This window comes from Castor canadensis, chromosome 6 (assembly GCF_047511655.1).
Source record: "Castor canadensis chromosome 6, mCasCan1.hap1v2, whole genome shotgun sequence".
NCBI lineage: Eukaryota > Metazoa > Chordata > Mammalia > Rodentia > Castoridae > Castor > Castor canadensis.
Window position 1 is genome coordinate 147580828 of NC_133391.1, and position 9745 is coordinate 147590572.

Consider the following 9745-nt stretch of genomic DNA (forward strand, 5'->3'; position numbering starts at 1 on the left):
ATAAGAACCAAATCCTTTTACCACTGTTGATGTAGTAGGTGCTCAGAAAATACCTGTCCAATGGATCGATGAGAGTTGGCAAAAATATATGACTAAACAGATGGACTAGCTTAGAATACTGATTTCTGTGATTAGTGGACTATCTGAAATGTTTGAATGAGAAATTGAGGGATAGATAGTAGGATATAGGCAGTTAGGGAAAGATGGCAGATTCCACATAGCGCCAATGACACAGAGGCTTCTTCATCCCAGCATGCCCTGGGACCAGGGACCCCTGCACTTCCATACTTGGGCACTGCTCACAGGCGGGGTATCCAATCAGGGACAGGGAAAGACCACATGGGCAGAGGATGACAGAAGCCTGGGCAAATTGAAATGGAGGGAATATTCCCAAGGAATATTCCCACTCCCACCCAAGGGAGTGGGAAAGGGAGGATCTTAAAAGGAGAAATCCCAGAGGATGTCAGTGCACTACTGATTTCCAGGTCCCCTTCTCATTGGAGAACTTCCTCGCTTTACTTTCACTTTGTTTCTCCAATAAATCTTTGCTAAACTCTCTCACAATTTTCCTGCCTCTTAGTTCTTTATTTGGTGGAGAAAAAAAGCCCATACCCCAAGATGGTAACATCTTTGTGTACTCATCTAGGATATTTATTGACCCCCTAGGACCACTGACTCAAAGTCAGTACACACCAAGCCAAACTAAGGAGGGAAATCAGAAAGTGGCCGTTGATCATTCAGCACTCCCAATATTCACCAACTCAGGGAGCATGCCCAGCCATGACTAGCATGGCTGAACCTCCAGGAAGGTGACTCTCCCATTCTCTCCCAAAAATGAGGGGTAGGGCCCTCTGTCCTAGGAAGAAGTGGGACTCCTTCTTTTCAGACATTTGATGGAGTAGTCTGCCTCCCACAATTGACAAATTAATATGTTGTTTGTGCCCTCTTCATGTCCTCTGCTCATTCTGTTCCCCACTTTTCAATTTGATTTCATCCCTGGAATGCTCAGACATGTCTCTATTTTCTTTATTAGACATTGGGCTTGTCATACCCTGACTGTACCCCATGCGTCTGCCAAATGCATACAGAACTTGATGATCATGGGAAAGGAAGCAGTCCCTTTAGTGTTAATTAGCCACCTCCTCCAAGAGATAGAGGAAGGGACAGAACAGACACAATGCTGGACCCTAAATCTACCCTTGCCATTGTGCATAGCTATCTGATTTGCCGGATATGAAGCCAGTTAAGAGGCTGACTTTGTCACCTCCTCTAGGTCTCCTAGCTCTGATAACAGCCTTAGGAATCTTCATTTCTAAGGTCCTATTTGAAATCATGGTCTTTAGCAACTGGAGAGAACAAAGACATTGGCGATATAACAAAAACAAAAAGAAGGGAGGACCAGGGTGGGATCTCACCAGTAACCGCAACCCAAATCTGGACAGGTCCCAGAGAAATCCTGTCTTTGGTTGGACAGGTGGGTTGATAGTCAAAGGGGAAGTCATTCCCCTAATTGGAGATATCTGATTAGTGATTGGTTCACTTTCTGTCTGCAGATGGGCGTGAGCTCCTCCAAGATCCCCGAAGGATCCCCCCTCACCTGGCTGCTAAAACATTGGGGGGACCTATATACCCAGAGCTTGAAGAAAAAGACCCTAGTATTTTATTGTATTGAAGCCTGGCCCAAATATTCAATGACAGACAATGAAACCTGGCCTAAAGGCAGCAACCTTAATTACAACACTATTCTACAATTAGATCAATTCTGTAGAAAGGAGGGTAAATGGGTAGAAGTTCCTTATGTCCAGCTTTTCTTTTACCTGAGGGATCACCCTCAATGGGCCAAGAGATGTAAATTTGACTCCCAGACTTTGGCCATGGTCTGCTCCAATGCTTACCCAGATGCTTCCAGTAAAATGGAGACGTCCCCTGAGGCATCTCCTAGGGAGAAGGCTGAGCATCCCCCCCACAATGGCTGCCCCACCAATTGGGACAGGAATTTATCCAGACCTGCCAAAGTTGGAGAATCAACCAGTCCCCTGCCTCCCTTGTCCCCCTTATCCAGGAAACAGATACATTTGAAGAAAGGAGTCCCATGGGCCTTGTCTGGGAATGTTTCCCATGACAGTGATACAAGGAGGTAAATTTGGGCCTGAGTTATTTCATACCCTCCTTTTCTTAGTGAACTAAAAGAAATAAAAAGAGATTTAAGAAGCAACACCAATAACCTGGATCACTATGTCCAGCTCTTCCAGCTACTTACCCAACTCTATGACATGGCGTGGAAGGATATTATGTTACTCTTAGAACAGCCTCTTAACTGCTAGAGAAACATAGGGTCTTCAGTCAGATGGTGGGCACTGGAAAGTACTATTATCTGAGTGCCCCAAGGCCCAGTGGACTAAAAGGGAAATTCCCACTGGGGATCAAGCCATTCCCCTCCAGGACCCCAAATGGGATATGGAGGATGAGAGGCATGAATAGGAAAGAAATCACTTCATATCTTGCATACTAGAGGGATTAAGAAAGGACAAAGGCCCTTAATTACTCCTAGTTGGCCACCATCCACCAGGAGGAATCTTGGCCTCTGGTGGCATTCCTTCAATGTTATCATCTAGAAGTATACTAATGTGGAGCCAGGGACACAGGAGGAGATCATCCTAAAAGATAAATTCTTAACACAATCAGCCCCAGATATTTGAGAAAACTTCAAAAACTGGTTCACAGGCAAGCCATTGGATCAGTTGGTCCAGGCAGCTACTGTCATATTTTATAATAGGGACTTAGAAGAGGAAAGGAGAAAGGACAAATGCCACAAGTCACTGTTTAGAGTCATGCAGGTGACTTTTTCAGGAGCAGGCCCCAACCTGCAGCCTACTTCCCATGGAGACAGGAAGGCCATTTTAGGACCCCAGAGGCAAAGGCCACCTCTGGTACCCTGCCCCATCTGTAAGGGGAACCACTGGAAGGCTTGATGCCCCCAACACCAGATGGGATCAGGTTCACTGCCTTCTGGGGAACAATGATGGGTCCCAGGGCCTCCCATTCAGGCTCCTGTAACTGTGATTAAAACAGAGGAACCCTGGATCATGCTCATGGTCAAACAGCAAAAGATCAGTTTCCTACTGGACTTTTCAGCCATACCCTTCTCCCCTCACCCAAGTCCCAAAATAAAGTAACCATTTGGGCATATCGGGCCAGCCCCTAGAGCTCTATTTCACTCAACCTCATGCCTGTTCATAGAAAGATCTCTACTTCTGTCACTCCTTTTTGGTAGTTCCCAAAACCCAACCCTGCTCTTGGGGTAAGATGAATTATCCCAATTAAAGCTCCAGCTTTTTTGCCTCCTGGAGAATATATTGCCTGTCCTTAATAGAATCTCAGGTGGATCTGGCTATGGACAGATGACCAGACAGTGGGGAGGGCCCAAAAGGATGTTCTGGCCATAGTATGCCTCAAAGATTCCTCCCAATTTCCTCATCAAAAACAGTACGCACTCTGAGACCAGAGTTTCAAAGACAGCCTGATTCCCTTTATCAGGGGACTTAAAGAACATGGTTGAATGTTCCAATCCCTATAACACTCCTGTCTTGGCAGTCAGGAAGGGACCCAATAAATGGAGGCTAGTCCAAGACCTCCAGTTGATTAATGAGGCAGTAATCCCTCTCCACCCTGTAGTCCCAAACCCCTATACCCTCCTGACTAAGACACCTCCTGGCACTACCCATTATTTGGTTTTGGACCTCAAGGATGCCTTCTTTTCCATTCCCTTACACCCTGATAGTCAACTCCTATTCACCTTTGAGAACCCAACCCAAAAAACAGGTCAAGTCACTTGGATAGTTCTTCCCCAGGTGTTTAGAGACAGCCCCCACCTGTTTGGATTAGCTCTAGCCTAGGACCTAGTGGAATAGGCCTACCTGCAAACAGTTCTGCTTCAATATGTGGATGACCTCCTTGTTTGTGGGCCTTCAGAGGACACAACCTCTCAGGCTACCAAGTCCATTCTGAACCTCCTGGCAGATTGAGTATACAAGGTATCCAGGGAAAAAGCTCAATTGTGCCAGATCCAAGTTACTTACTTGGGACTAATTTTAACAGAAGGGATGAGAGCCTTGGAGAATGATAGCATACAACCAATTTTAGCCTTCCCTCTTCCAAGGACCCTCAACTCTAAAGCAATTGAGAGCCTTTTTTTGGGTAACAGGCTATCCCAGAATTTGGATCCTGGGCTGATGATCTATCCTGGCCCCTACACCAGGCCCTCTAGGAGGCTCAAAAGCACTCCCAGTCATTCATTGAACATGACTGCACTGCCATTAGTGCTTTTCATCAATTAAAGAAGGCTCTAATGAGGGCTTCTGTCCTGAGCCTACCCACGCAGGATGCATTCAAACTGTATGTCCTTGAGAAAAAAGGACTGTCCCTGGGAGTGGTAACACAGCCCCGAGGGCCCACCACGTAGCCAACAGGATATCTAAGTAAAGAATTAGATCAAATAGTTAAGGGATGACCAGGATGCCTGTGGGTGGTGGCCACTGTGAGCCATGGCCACTGTGAACCTTTTGATCCCTGAGGCCCAGAAGCTCATCTTGGGCAGCTGCCTGACAGTTTACACTCCACATGCTGTACAGGGAATTCTAAACTCCAAGGGAGGCTTGTGGCTATCTGACAGCCACCTCCTCAAATACCAGGCTCTTTTAGTAGAAGGACCTGAGATCACCTTATGAGCCTGCCAAAACTTAACCCTGCTTCCTTTCTGCCAGAGGGTGAAGAGAAACCCAAATGCTCATGTGTGGAAGTATTAATGGAAAGTTATGCTAATAGATGTGCTCTAACTGACCAGCCCCTGGACAATCCTGACCTGGAGTTATATCCAGATGGGAGTTCATTTGTCAGACAGGATCAGACATGCAGGATTCGAGGTGGTATCAGATTTTGTCATGATTTAGTCAGGTCTCCTACCCCCAAACACTAGTGCTCAGCTTGCTGATCTCGTAGCTCTTACAAAGGCCTTGGAATTATCAAAAGGATAGAGGGTCAATGTCTGCATCAACTCCAAATATGCCTTCCTAATCCTTCATGCCCATGCAGCTGTTTGGAAGGAATAGGGAATGCTAACCACTGCAGGGTCCCCTATTAAGTACTCACAGGAGATCCTTACCCTCCTAGATGCTGTTTTACTGTCCAAACAGATAAGTGATGCCCGGACTTTTTGGGGCCTTTGTTTTCTTTGGAACAGTTGTCATAATTGTTTTCAGTGTGGGACTTTATTCTGTAGACCCTCCGACTGGACTATCCCAAGAAACTCCTCCTTTGCTTCTCTTGCTATTCTATATCCACTCTATTTTGGGGTCTCCTCTACATCTGAGTCTTCAGCAAGCTCCTCTTCAAAAAGGCTGTGCCCAATTAAGCTAAGTAACTATATTCCTTACCTTCCTTTCTCTATCCTCAATTTTCCCCTCCACAGGGGGGTATCTGGGAGGAGAATTCCTTCCTCTCTTTCTCTTGAGACTTGGCTGGAAAGAACTCTCCTCTTAGAAACTATTGGGTCTGCTATGAATGGCCCAATGCTGGCAAAATTCCTGAGTGGCTTATCATCAATTTCACTGATCCTTTCATGGCTCGTTCATTCCCCCTTTAAATTTTACTGCACCTCTAATTCCCTTAACAAGGATCACTCCCCTCCCAACAAGCCTCCCCACCACCTTGTGTTGATGGATGTCTCTAAGTATTTATGGGATACTAAAATACTAACATAGACCCTGGCTTCAGTGTGTCAAGGAACTCCTCCTGCCCAAATTGTAGTAATGTAACAAGAATTCTTTGTCCTTATCTGGTGACACTGTTACCTGTCAAAATTGTAGTGGCACTAATGAGATGTATGCTTGTTCCAAACACCATGATTTCCAAGCTAGTGATTGCACCATAATCAGGCAATATGTCTTTGGATCCTACTGCACTATTGTGCACAGCCAGGCTTGTGATTATACCAGACTCAGATTGCTAGGAGTAATTAATAATTACATACAAAACCTCACCTGCAAGCCCTGCCTTAGGAGTCTTTATAGGACAAGCACTCAGGACGTCCCTGGGAATCTTTCAGCTGATCCTAATCTAAATCTCTCCATCTTCACTACAACTACAATGAAGCTACTCTGCCTCCCCATTGGGTTACCTATTCATTGGAGTAACTCCCAATGCCACTAAACTAAAAGCCTTTGGACTCCAATGCTTACATCCCTACAAAACTAGGGACTGATGGGTCATTGGACAATTATTTCCTAATGATAAACAGGTTATCTTCTGGAATACCTCCATCCTTCAAACTATGGAGTTCTCCCAACAAACTGGGACTTCTATTCACAGAAATCATTGGGAACCTGTAACCTTAATGGTTTTAGGAATTATGGCCCTTGTAGCCAGCCTGGCAGGATTGACCTATGGTATAGTGGCCAATACCATGACTGCCACCAATTAAACCCATATGGTGGCACATGTGGCAATGGAAACTGGGTTCAACTTTAAGGATACACAGAAATCTCTTAACTTCCTAGCTGAGATGGTCTTGGACCACCACCTAGCCCTTGACTTCCTATTAGATGAGCAAGGCAGAGTCTATGCCCTAGCCAAGATTTCTTGCTGCACTTACATAAATACCTCAGGAGTAGTGGAGGAACACACCAAAAAATTTTAGAACATGCAAAGTGGCTCAAAGAATAGTCCCTGGACTCTTAGGTGACTAGCCAAGTATAGACCCAGATCCTGTCTTGGTTACCCTCTATAATTTGGTTCCTTCTCTTTTTGGGTCCCATAGTTACCATATTGTTATTACTCATCTTTGAGCCCTGTCTCTTTAACCTGCTAGTAAAATTTCTTCTCATTTAGAATCCATTAGACTCCAAAATGATATACATGCACAGCCCCAATTCCACTGAAGCCATCTGGATCAGCCTAAATCCTCCAAGGAGGAACCATGGGTGGTCGATTAACTCTGCACCTCCATATGGCAGGAGACATTCAAAGCAGTCGTCACCCCTGATCGCTAATGGAAGTTAGGGTGCCATCCAAGAGAGGGGAATGAGGGACAGATAATAAACAGTCAGGGAAAGATGGTGGATTCCATGTGGCTGATGGATTCCACATGATGCTGGTGACACAGAGGCTTCTTCATCCCAGCATGCCCTGGGATGGGAGACCCTTGCACTTCCACACTTGGGCACTGCTCACAGGCGGGGTATCCAATCAGGGACAGGGAAAGACCACATGGACAGAGGATGACAGAAGCCTGGGCAAATTGAAATGGAAGGTATATCCCACACCACTTAGGGAGGGGAAAGGGAGGGTCTTAAAAGAGAAATCCTGGAGGATGTCAGTGGACCACTGATTTCTGGATCCCTTTGTCTTTGGAGAAGTTCTTTGTTTCACTTTCACTTTCAGTTTCCCCCAATAAATCTTAGCTAATTTCTCTCACAATTTTCCTGCCTCTTAATTCTTTATCCAGCATAGAAAAAGAGCTTGTACCCCTAGACAGTAACAAAATTGTTTTTTGTAGATTATGAATTTACAGAATAAATCTATACAAAAGCAAGATTAGTAGCTTTTGTTAGTGACCCATGCTTCCCCTCTTCTGGATCCTAGGGTCCTGTGCAGAAAATGCTATATTTTCTCTTTCCTAGTTGTCTTTTGACAAACTGTAGATTTAGAAGTAGGCAAAAGGGCCAGAAAGGAGAAAACAAGAAGCTTTAAGGAAGATGGAAAAGAAGCAGGTAATTGAAGATAGCAAAGTCTAGTAAAAGAGGAAGTGTTCTTGAACATATAATTCAACAGATGTTTATGCCCCTTTGATCCTGCTTGTAGAAAGTGATGGGGCACCACAAATTGTGAGGTAATAAATAAAGCAAGTCACTTGAAATACAGTGCTTGGTCACATCCAGGCTACTATCTCTGTGTCCATAGCCTCCCTCTAACTTCATTCCAAGCTTCAGTTGTAATTACACTGCACTTTCTAACCTGTAAAATACTTTCCCTTATGTCAGATCAAAAATGCTTTCAATTGCAAGCAACAATATCCAAACCAAGAAGGAAACATTTTGGCTTACAACCCAGAGTCCCAGAGGGAGATGAGTTTAGGGTTGCCTGAATCCAGTCCCTCGGGCCTCTTCCCTCCAGTTCTTTGCACTGCAACTTTCCACCCTCCATGTGTGAATTTCCTCCTCAGGCTTGTAGCAAGTTCTGGATTTTATATCCACACATAGTGATATCCAGAAAGAAAGGTCTCAGGAGTCTTGAGCAAAGCTTGTCTTGTGTCTGTTTGGACTGAATGAAACCATAGCCATTCTACACAAGACTTTGAGAGAGAAGGTAGGCTTATTTTTACATAAAGCCAGCCATCCCCTGGAGCAGTCCTGGACTCAGCATTCTGTAACACATGGGTGTGAGGGACAGGTGGGTCCCAGAGTCTAATTCAGGTTTATAGCAGCCAGTAAGGGCCATTACACACTTTTCCACAATCACAAGGATGAAGGTAGGGCAGGTTCCCTCATTTTATGGATAACAGAGTCTCAAAAGGTCCTAAACCCTACTTCTCATCTTAGTGTCTCACTACTCCTAGACCAAAATAAATATCTAACCATTGAGTTTATAAATAATTAGGTCCAAGAAACTTAAATACTATATCCTACAACTTATTAGCTGTTTGAAAAACATAATATCCATAAATTAAAAGAAAACATGATATTTTAATTTTTGCCCATTGTTAATCACAATTACTTACTAATGGGATGCAGATAGTTGTTGGACACTGGAATCACGTTTTATACTACATCCTGCATTTTCTGTGCCATGTTGATTTTCCTAAATTTCTTGCTTTTTATCAAGTGGATAAACCTAGCTCACAAAAAGTGAAATCATTGAGGCTAGGCATGGTGGTACATGCCTATAATCACAGCTACTTGGGAGACCGATAGGGAGGATCACAGTTTAAGGCCTGCCTGGGCAAAAGTTAGAAAGACCCCCATCTCAACAAACAAGCTGGACATGGTGGTTCATGTCTGTTATTTTAGCTATGCGAGAGGCATAGGTAAGAGGATCTCAGTTCAAGGTTGGCTTTAGCAAAACCATGAGACACGAGACCCAATCTGAAAAAATAACTAAAGCCAAAAGGGCTGGGGATATTGCTCAAGTGGTAGAATGCTTTCCTAGCAAGCTCAAGGCCCTGCGTTCAAACCCCAAAACAAAACCTTGAAAACATTGAAACTATTATAGTGCAATCTTAGGTTAAAAATGTGAGCTACCTCACTAGTAGCTCACGTGCTGTCTGGCAGAGGTTGTGTTTCACAGTGTTTACCTAGTCCAAATTTGCAAATATGCTGAGATACACCTACAAGTTCACGGTAACCCCTGGGTGCTTAGGCACACATGTTTGAGAGGCATCAAATTAAGTTATTTGCCCAGGGAAATGCTGGTGGAAAGAGACATAATGGGAAGTTTTAACATTTTGTTTCCAAGTTTTGCTCTTGAACTATTTGAAGTCCTTCCCGTAAAATAATTTTTCCTCTGCCAAAAATTTTCAAGGAAAATATGACCCTCTCAACAGAGAAAACTTAACGTAAAGAATTATACTGGTGATGGAGGAGCAGAAATGGGCAATCCAGAGCAGAACAGAAAGTCAGAATCACTCCTGTGGTTGCGGGAAGAATAGGGAGTGGGTTGCTGGGACCCAGAAGTCAAGGTTGCCTGCTGGATG